We start from the raw sequence: 10,878 nt of genomic DNA on the forward strand, positions 1-10,878 counted from the left end.
AAAAGTATTTTATGAGGACAATATATTTGACTTCAAAGTGTATGAAAGAATATATGGTCAGGATTTGTAGAAGATTTTAAGAGGATTTGATCATGATTTGTCTACAACAAAATATGAACAAAATAAATTTGAAGAATTTACAAATGCAATCTAAACAAAATACAATTCAGAATTAAACAAGGACTACATTGAAACTCAAATTTTAACTATAAATAGATACTCAAGACTGAAAAAGAAAATTATCAAAAAACATAAAAGAGTTTAGAGTTCAAAGAGAGAAACACTTGTTTAAGTTAGAAATATTTTCTAGGTGTCATTTTCTTAGAGTTATTATTAGTATCAGCTTTAATAGAAGCAACTACTCAAGTTCCAATCTTTTTTATCCAACCTGATAGTGGTTTAGTTCATTCTTCAATATGGGGTTGTTAGGTTGTTAGGAGAAGACTTGGCTTGTAGGGTTACGGTGGTTAGTTCCTCAAAAGTGTAGGGTTGTCAGACTGTTTGGGAAGATTGACTTGGAGAGTCAGGTACTTTGTAATTCAAGGTAATTGAATTAGTGGATTAAAGCCTTCTGAATGAGGGGACTGGATGTAGCTAAATTAGTGGTGAAGCAGGATAAATCTATGTGTCCAATTATTTGTACTTTCATTGTTTGCTACCTCTGAATCTGATTGCTTCTTATCTAAGTAATTCATAAAAAACCAATCAGCCTTCATCAAATTAGCAAAAAGTTATCAACTTTTTCAAACACAATTCAACCCATTCTTGTGTTTGCACCTTCCATTTTCATCAGAGCTTGGTCTCAAGGTTGAGCACTCTACGCTATTTGAGGAAAGATCCAAGGGTTTAACATGTCTGGATTCAATGAAGAAGTTGTTAGAGGAAACATCAAAAGACCACCTTTGTTTTATATGATGGAGAACGTTTTGAGTACTGGAAGGACATGTTGTGAAGTTTCTTTATTTTACAAGATCCTAAACTTTGGGACTTGGTGGAAAATGGTTATACTACTCCAAAGAATACTGACGATATTGAAATTCCAGGAAATGAGATGAATGTTGATCAAAAAAACATGTACAAGATGCATCATAAGTTCAGAACATTCATGATAAATGCAATCACCTTCAAGGAGTTTAACAAGTGCACCAACAAGGAGCAAATGCCAACCTCTTAGTCAAAAAGTATGAGTTGTTCAAGATGGAAGAAGATGAAGACATTGAAACAATGTTTTTCAAGTTCCAGACTCTGGTATCAATATTAAAGGCACTATAAAAAAGTTATACTAGTGTTGATTATGTGAAGAAGATAGTAAGGAGTTTGACAAGCAAGTGGAGACCTAAGATACTAAGGAGTTTGACAAGCAAGTGGAGACCTAAGATCACTATCATTCAAAGAATTAATCAACTCTCTCAAATTATATGAAATTGAGCTTGCAGAGGATGATCCCAAGAAGAACAACCAACCTTGGCTTTGAAATTCAAGCAGAAGAAAGTTCTGAAGGAAATAGTAGAATCAGAGGATGATGATCAGAATGGAGACTCATAGGAAGAGGAACTGGCATTTATATGCAGAAAAGTTCAGAAGATGTGGCACAATAGAAAGAAGAAATTTCCCCCAATGATATTTTAGGCAATCCAGCTGAGAAAAAATTATAAATATGACAAGAAAATCATCATCTGCTATGGATGCAATGAACCTGAACATATCGGGTCAGAATGTCCAAATACGAAGAAAGGGAAACATCAGAGGAAAAATTCTAGACCAAAGAAGAAGAGTCGGATGACTACATGGGATCATTCTAATGAATCATCTAATGATGAAGAGCACACAAATTTGGCTCTAATGGTTCACACCAACTCTGCATCTAGATCCAACGCATATTCTGACTATGGAAGTGAATCAATAGATGAAGAAATTGAGGTATTTTTTTAACTTTACTCGACCTGATTTAATCACTGTTATAAACGATTTTCTAAATAAGAATCACAAATTGTCTTTAAAATTGAAAACACTTAGCAAGAAAATACAAATCTAACTGAAAAAGTTAATATTTTAAAGAATCAAAGTGATGAATTTAAAACAGAAAATGCAACTCTAAAAACTGATATTATTGAACTTAAGACATATAATGCAACTCTGAAAATTGATATTACTAAACATAAAACTAAAAAATGCAAATATAAAAACTGATATTGTTGAACTTAAGGCTGAAAATCTAACTTTGAAAATTAGCTATAGTTCAACATCAATTGAAAATACCACATGTAAGTCTGATAAGCATGAAAAAGTATTTCAAGATTTTCTTGATAATGTTATGGAAAGAAGCAAGCATGCATCTATGATTTATGGTGTTAGTAGGAATGGTAAAACAGGAATAGGATTTCAAGAAAAAATAACCAAACCTAAGTTTGTTCCCTCTGATGATTTATGTACTATTTGCTATAAGAAGGGTCACACTAAAATATCTTTTCCTATGTTAACCACATGGTAAGACAATAAACCTTTAAGAACTCACAAACCAGGTGCCAACCAGATTTGGGTAGCAAATGATAAAATTGTTTATGTTGCAGATGTTCTAAGAAACCAAATTGAAACACTAGTCATGGTTCTTGGTTAATGGATGCTTGCAATATAAGAAAGGCAAAAGGTTTATGTTCCAAGACCTAACAAACTGAAGCCAACTGACTCTGGTGGAAGAAGGACTGTTCAGCATAGTACCTATCAGAACTAGAACCATATGATGAACCAAAAATATCAAAAAAAATATGAAGTATCAACATAATCAAAACTGACAGAGAAATCACACATATAAACAAAATTAAAACTGACAGAGAAATCACACATATCAACAGAACTGGAACTACCAAAAGAATCAGAATTACCATCAGTTCCAAAATTACCAGAGGAACCCGATACATTACTAGAAACAAAAGTGTCAAATTAACAATCAGAATTAGAAGACTTCTTTGAACACTTCAATCAAATTCATCAAGACTACAAATCTGGATGATAATTCAAATCCCTTCATCTAGACCTGCTAATCATAGAATATGCAAATTCAGAACCTGAAAACCAGAAGAAAAAAAAAAAAGAAAAAAGAGGGTTTCAAAATAAAATTAAAACTATTGACATATAGGTATATATCTTTCTTTAAATTTAATTATTGTTTGATATTATGTTTAATGTGATAACAAAAAAACTTGATCTAAAAATCAAAACTAAATAAGTATTTTGCAGGTTCTAAAAAATGTAAGGAACCAGTTTGACGTTAAAAACTCAAAGCAAGTTAAGGATACTGCAAGTTTATTGGAACTAGAGGAAGCAAACAAGCCAGAAGAACCTAAAAAACCAGAGGATACAAGCAAATCAGAAGAAGATAATAAATCTTTAGAGCATGAATCTGATCAAGTCACAAACAATCAAGATAAGTTAGAAGGAAGATCTGGATGGAAATGAAGCATTGGCATATGATGGATGGATTCTTGCAATGCAAGAAAAGTTAAATGAATTTAAGAGGAATGATGTTTGGGATCTAATACCTAGACCAAAGAAGAACATTATTTGAACCAAGTGGGTTTTCAAAAATAAACTAAATGAAAAAGATGAAATAGTAAAAAAAAAACAAGGCAATACTTGTCACACAAGGCTACAGTCAACAAAAAGACATTGATCAGTCTGAGACATTTGTTCCAGTAGCCAGGTTAGAAAATATTTGTATCCTACTTTTTTTGCTGCAAATAATAATATTACATTATTTCAAATGGATGTTAAAAGTGATTTTCTAAATGGTTATATAAGTGAAGAAGTCTATGTTAAACAACCTCCAGGTTTTGAAAGTACTGAATTTCCAAATCATTTTTTTAAACTTAGAAAATCCATGTATGGTCTCAAACAAGCACCTAGGGCATGATATGATAGACTTAGTAACTTCTTGCTTAAAAATAACTTTGAAAGAGGACAAATAGATAATACACTCTTTAGAAAATAAATAGGAAATGACATTCTTATTATTCAAATTTATGTTGATGACATTATTTTTAATTCTACTAATGACACTCTTTGCCAAGAATTTTCTAAATTGTTGTAGCTTGAATTTCAAATGAGAATGACGGGAGAACTTTAGTTCGTCTTAGGGATACAAATTTAGCAAAGTCAAAAAGGTATATACATTCATCAAACTAAATATACAAAAGAGCTTCTCAAGAAGTTTAAGATGAGTAATTGCAAACTTATGGCTACACAAATGCACCATACTTGTTCACTAAAAAAAATGATTCAGGTCAAAAAGTTGAACAAAATAACCTATAGAGGAATGATATGATCTTTACTTTACCTTACCGCTTCCTGATATGACATCATGCTTAGGGTATGTGTGTGTGCAAGATTTCAAGCAGACCATATGGAATCACATTTAACGACTGTTAAGAGAATCCTTAGATACCTAAAGAGCACTACCAACCTTACCTTGTTCTACAAGAAATCTCCTAAGTACAAACTGAGTGGATATTGTGATTCTGATTATGCTGGAGATAAACTTGAGAAAAAGAGCACTAGTGGCAACTGCACTTTTCTAGGTGACAACTTAATATCTTGGTTAAGTAAGAGACAAAACATCATTGCAATGACAACACAGAGGCTGAGTCATTTCAGTAGCTGGTTGTAGTTCTCAACTACTTTGAGTGAAACATCAACTAGAAGACTATAAAATCTTAGAAACGAATATTCACATCTATTTTGATAACACTTCTGCCATTTGTCTAACAAAAAATCTTATCCTACATTCTAGAGCTAAACACAAAGAAATCAAACACCACTTTATTAGGGACTTTGTTCAAAAATGGGGTACTAAACATTCAATTTGTAGACACTGAACATCAATGGGCTGACATATTCACCAAACCACTATATGAAGATACGTTTGACTTCATCAAGAAAAACCTAAACCTTACTTTCATACCTGACTGATGTTGTGCTAACTTCAAATTAGTTTAGTTTTACATTAGTTTTCATATTTTCTTGTAATATGTTATATTCATGTTGTTAAAAAAAACAAAAAAAAAAATGAAAACAAAATTGCACTTTCAAGTGTTTTTGTCTGATGACAAAAGGAGGAGAAAAATATTTGATAAAGTGGGGGAGAAAATGATACTTAGACTTAGGGGGAGCTCTAAGTTAAGGGAGTCAAAGAAATATAAAGAAAAATTATTATAAAAAATACAAGTTTTGTCATCAAAATGAGATGATTGTTGAAACCAAATTGATTTTATACTTAGAGTTTTTATGATAACCAAAGTATTTTATAAGAACAATATATTTGACTTCAAAGATTATGAAAAAAGATATGGTCAAGATTTGTAGAAGATATAAAAAAATTTGATCAAGATTTATCTACAACGAAATATGAACAGAATCAAGCTAAAGAATTTACAAAAGCAATTTGAACAAAATACGAACATAATCAATATGAATAATTTACAATCTCAATCTAAACAAAATTGTAACATAATCAATTTGAAGAATTTACAAATGCAATTTGAACAAAATACAATTCATAATTAAACAAGGATTAAATGGAAACTCAAATTTTAACTATAAATAGATACTCAAGGCTGAAGAAGAAAATTATCGAAAAACATAAAAAGAGAAAATAAACAAATAGCAGTAGATAAAATACTTTTGTTATCATAAAAACTCGATGATGGGTAATGTTCCCCTGTATGTTTTGGAAGGTCTTTCTCTAAAGAGTTGTTTATCTTTATTTGTCAAATGGGCCTTCAAGGAAGGCGAAGAAGAAAAACATCCAAATCTAGTGGAGATAGGAAAAGAAATTGTGAAAAAATGTCAATTAAGTTGTTCCCGTAGACGTGAAAACATTAGGAAGTTCCCTTTTCTCAAACTTTAATATAAGCAAGTGGGAATTTGTTAGAGACTATGAGGTATGGAATCTAAAACAAAAGAAAGATGATATTTTATCAACACTAAAGTTAAGCTATGATCAAATGTCATTCCATTTGAGACAGTGTTTTGCTTACTTTTCCCTTCAATCCAAAGATTATACCTTCCTTTGTGATGATATTACTAGTCTCTAGATATCCCTTGGATTAGTTCAATCCCTAAATGGAAAAGAGAATATATTGATGAGTTACATTCAATATCATTTATTCAATGACATTGGCTCCTTTTGTGTATTCAAAGTACATGATTTGATACATGATCTTGCATTGCATGTTGCAAGAGAGGACTTTATAGCGGTAGACTCGCATACTCGTAATATACCACAGCAAGTAAGGCATATATCAATTGTTGAAAATGATTGACTTGACAATGATTTGTATCCCAAGTCTAGAAGTGTGAGAAGTATACTGTTTCCTGTCTTTGGAGTTGGTTTTGAAAGTGAAAGTGTTCTTGACATATGGGTATCCAGATACAAATACTTACGATATTTAGATTTAAGTGATTCTTCATTTGAAACTTTGCCAAGTTCAATTGCAAAATTAGAACACCTGCATTTTCTTGATCTTTCTTGTCAGTGTACAATGAATTACAGATACAAACATTGACGATGAGAAATCTACAAAAATTACTCCCCTTGAAGATTTGCACATATTTGATTATTATACAAAAATTATCAGCCGCAATATGGTAAGTATTGGCCCATGATTGCTCACATCAAAAGCGTTTCCATTATAGAACCAATTGGAGAAGAGGAGTAATGAAGTCATCTACCTTGAACTTGAAGGCAAATATATTGTTTTGTATCAAATAAGTATTCAACCGTGTCAGATAATATGCTTTAATGTTCTAGTCATTTTCTCTATTTAAGGGTAAATTAGTCCTTTCAATTGTTGTATTTATGTTTGGCTGTCTTTTTGATGAGTCTATAAATGTTTACCTTTCTCTGTAAGTAGTTGTGGCTGATGCAACAAAACCTTAGTAACCTTTGCTGGTTGTCACTTTTTCTCTTCTCTATTTCTCTATGTTTCCATTGCAAGATCAATAGGTTGCATCTCCTATGCTATTTTTCCAGTTGAAAAAGTAAGGTCTTACCTGAAGTTGGGAATTTATATATCATGTAACCATGAAGTAGTATATGATTTTAAAACACTGAATTAGAATTGAGTATCAACTTTGATTAGACCTTACACCACCCTGTTTAATGAGCTTTACAAGGTTTACTGAGGTGAATGGTTGGTATTGATTTATAATTTTTATTAGTTTAATCTCAAGTAACACTACACCTTCTTTGCAACTTTAACCATTTCTTTTAATTGTCAATTTTACAAATAAAATGAGATCACAAAATTCCAACAGCAACATTGTATGAATTTTCAAAATAAAGAGCATTAGATAAAAGGGTAATTTTCAAAATAAAGAGCATTAAATATGATAGAAGTAATTAATATTTCCTTATATTTTAGACCACCAAACATAACCTTTTTATCATGTGTTTATCAGAATGGAGACTAAACTTGACCTTGCAAGTTTCAGAATACTCTAGAAGACCAATGTCCCAATTCCATGTAAAGGCAGAATGGTTGATTACATACAATTTAGATTTGTTCTATTTAATACAAATAGGATTGTTTAAAAAAATAGCCATTATTCTCACATTAGATCTTCGTGCTGCATTATTACAAGTGATCTTTAACTCCTCCCAATGGAATTTATTTATTTTTATTGTAATGTTGCACAATTCAAACTTCATGGTTTAAAGATTCAACCTATGCTACAACGTAAAGAAAGTTTCAAGCATTTATAAGGTCATAATTTGACCAAGCACAAAGGCCCTTTTAAGGATGTCGTCAAAATACAAGAGTAAATTTATACCTATGATTCATGCGAATGCAATTTCAATTCTTACATGACTAGATCAATATCTTATTTTGAAGTCACAAGTTTTGTTTTCTTTCAATTATTTCATTTAACTCTCTCCTGTGATTTTGTTTGTTTCATAAAATTTAGGGTAAAGGTATGGTGCCTCAGTTCAAAGTAGAGACGACTTTAGGGGTCAATGAACATTGAACCTGCAACCGGCAACATGCAAATCTAAAGTATGTCTTTTTACTACTAAATCAAACTATTGGAGTTAATAAACACTAATTTTTAGTAGACCTTATCCATTATCTATTATAATATATTAAATCAGACCCGTAAATCCTCACATTGACACTTCAGCTCTTTGTATGTCAAGTAATTTTATTTTTGTCACATCACACAAAATCTGATGTGTGACCTTCTAACTCACACTCTTTAACCTTCAAAACGCATTTTCATTCTCCAAAATTCATTTGATTTGTCTACTCCAAATCTCATTCATTTATCAACAATTACTATTCCATAAATTATCATTAATCTCATCAATAGCGCTCATTCATTTATCCACGATTACTATTTCATAAATTCTCATTAATATCTCAATTTAATTGACAATGCTCTTGATATCTCTTCAAAGCTCAACAACCCACATGCTATATTCCCTACTCCAAAAATAGTTTTCCAATTATCTATTCATTTATACTCTGTTATGTAAATCCATTATTTGTAATTTTCTTGTTTTACTTTACCGGTTCACTATTTTTATATTTTTTTTATTTCTTTATCACTTTGAAGTTAGTATTAGAGTTCATAACAACAATTTATAGTTCGGTAAAAAAATAATAGGAATAAAGATTACAATATAATCTTTTTCAATATATCACGAGATCTTTGATGCTCCATCTACCAATAGATGTCTCAATCACATCTTTTTTTTTTGTACAAGTCCCAATCACATACCATTAAGTGTTTGTTCCCTTTTAAATTTTTATTTTATTTATTTTCCTTATTTTAGGAGATGGGTTCTGTCTTAATCATGGATAATGTATCCTTTAATTCTTCTTCACCGGTATATCACAATATTAATTCAAAGTTATATTCTTTATCATTTGTTTTCTACAATTTACATGAACTATTTTAAAGCAACACAACTGAAGAATGAAACATTGTGTTGCCTATTTGTAATCACTGCAAAATCACATGTTTCACTATGCATATGCAAAATGACTCGATGTAGCCTAAATTATTTTCATAATGTATAATAAGCCAAATATTTATTTAAAAAGGTGATCTATAAATCAATTACATGATTATTTACGTATAATAACATCTTAGTATGGACATCGTTATCAATAAGATAGATTTCTAGAGTGTTGGATTCATACCGTTCAAATGCCCATACTTATAATCTTATAGTCTGATACCTTACCTTCTAGAAATTTCTTTGATAAAAATTTGTAGAAACATAAAGAAAAAAATGTTCATTATATTTAAATATGAAGTTAATATGCAGGGTATGGTTTTAATTATAGTTTGTAACTGCAATTACGGCCATAATATTACATATTTGGAATTCGCTGCAATAAATATAAATATTTGTAGAGTAAAATTTAAATAAACTTCTGAGATTCTGGAAACATGACATAGTATAGCAAAATAAGTTACAAGAGACTTAATGTCATAGTAAAAAACAACACTCAAGATTCCTCATAAATAAGTATTTTCCATAGTTTTCAACAAATTTAAATCCTTTTTAATAAGAATTATTGGAATACAGTTTTATTTATTTCATTAAAAAATAGAAAAAAAAATGAAACAATTCATTTCACAATATATTTGCCTAATTATTTCTAATGTCTTTTTAAAAAATCTAATAATGAAAACTTTAGGATCTTTTTGCAATTTCACATCTAATACCTTAACCAAGGTTTGAATTTGCAAAAAAAATAATTCAGTTTTACAAGTATTATACCATTAGACTACTAAATTTCTACTTGCATACAAAAATTAGCATTACGAATCAACAAATGTTTGGATTATCAAAACAAATTTAAAGCTCGCTGAAACATGCTACTAAGTATTTGAGAATGAGGCTATAGGGACGTTTAATATATTGGAGTGCAGATTCAAATTCGCCATATCTCACTTTTATGCATTCAGTGTGTGTTTGTTTCGTCATTAAGTATTGATTGAAAAGACCTTTATATTTTATTTATTATGTACTACAAAAAACACAATTTTCATTCTTTTGCATAAATGATAATGTACATTTTCCTCTAGTTCAACAAATATTAATTCTGAAATTCTATTAACTTATTTACACACATAATAGTTAATTACATATTATTCGTGCAAGGTGCGGGTTAGCATCTAGTTTCTTATTTGGTTCTACCAACTAGTTATTTTTTGAGGTAAACCGCAACAACTTGTTATTTTTGAATTAATATAATTTTATGTAGGACTCCATCCATAACAACTTTCATCGTTGAAGAATCAAGGGAAAATAAATTTGATTCTCTTTTATTTTATATTATTCCGTTGATTTGTATTTTATGATTTTATCATTATTACTATTTTAATTTCTTTTCCTATATAAACAACTTAAAGGTGTAGTAAATAACTTTCTTCATGGAATCTAGAGCTCTAGGTTAGGGTTATGTAAATTTTTCCATAGTTTAGCAAGGTTCAGGGCATCCCAAGAGGGGGAGGCGACTTAGGAGGGGCGACTGGAACAAGTTCTCCAATAATGATTTTTCCAATTTCTATGACCATGAGGGAACTTCTATCTCCCTCAAGGTCAAAGTCCATAAACTCAATGGAAAAAAAAATGTCGAATGGTCTCAAACCACAAGATTGATACTAGACGGTAAGGGAAAATATGGTTTCCTCATAAGAGAAGTGCAAGTGTCTGCCACAACAGGTTCGAATTATAGGTTTTGGAAGTTTGAGAAGTTTGTTATTATTGTTTGGCTGATTTGTACTATGGAGGCAGCGATTGGAAAACCTTTGATGTTCTTGCCTATTGTGAAGGAAGCTTGGGAGGCTGTCAAAGAAACATATTAT

General features: G+C 30.5%; 1 pseudogene; it reads left to right on the forward strand.

Annotated features, from left to right (window-relative positions):
• Positions 1-5,695: 5,695 nt before the first annotated feature.
• Positions 5,696-6,560, forward strand: LOC113786670 (putative disease resistance protein RGA1; annotated as a pseudogene).
• The last annotated feature ends 4,318 nt before the right edge of the window (positions 6,561-10,878 follow it).

The sequence above is a fragment of the Cicer arietinum genome, chromosome 5 (assembly GCF_000331145.2).
Source record: "Cicer arietinum cultivar CDC Frontier isolate Library 1 chromosome 5, Cicar.CDCFrontier_v2.0, whole genome shotgun sequence".
Classification (NCBI taxonomy): domain Eukaryota; kingdom Viridiplantae; phylum Streptophyta; class Magnoliopsida; order Fabales; family Fabaceae; genus Cicer; species Cicer arietinum.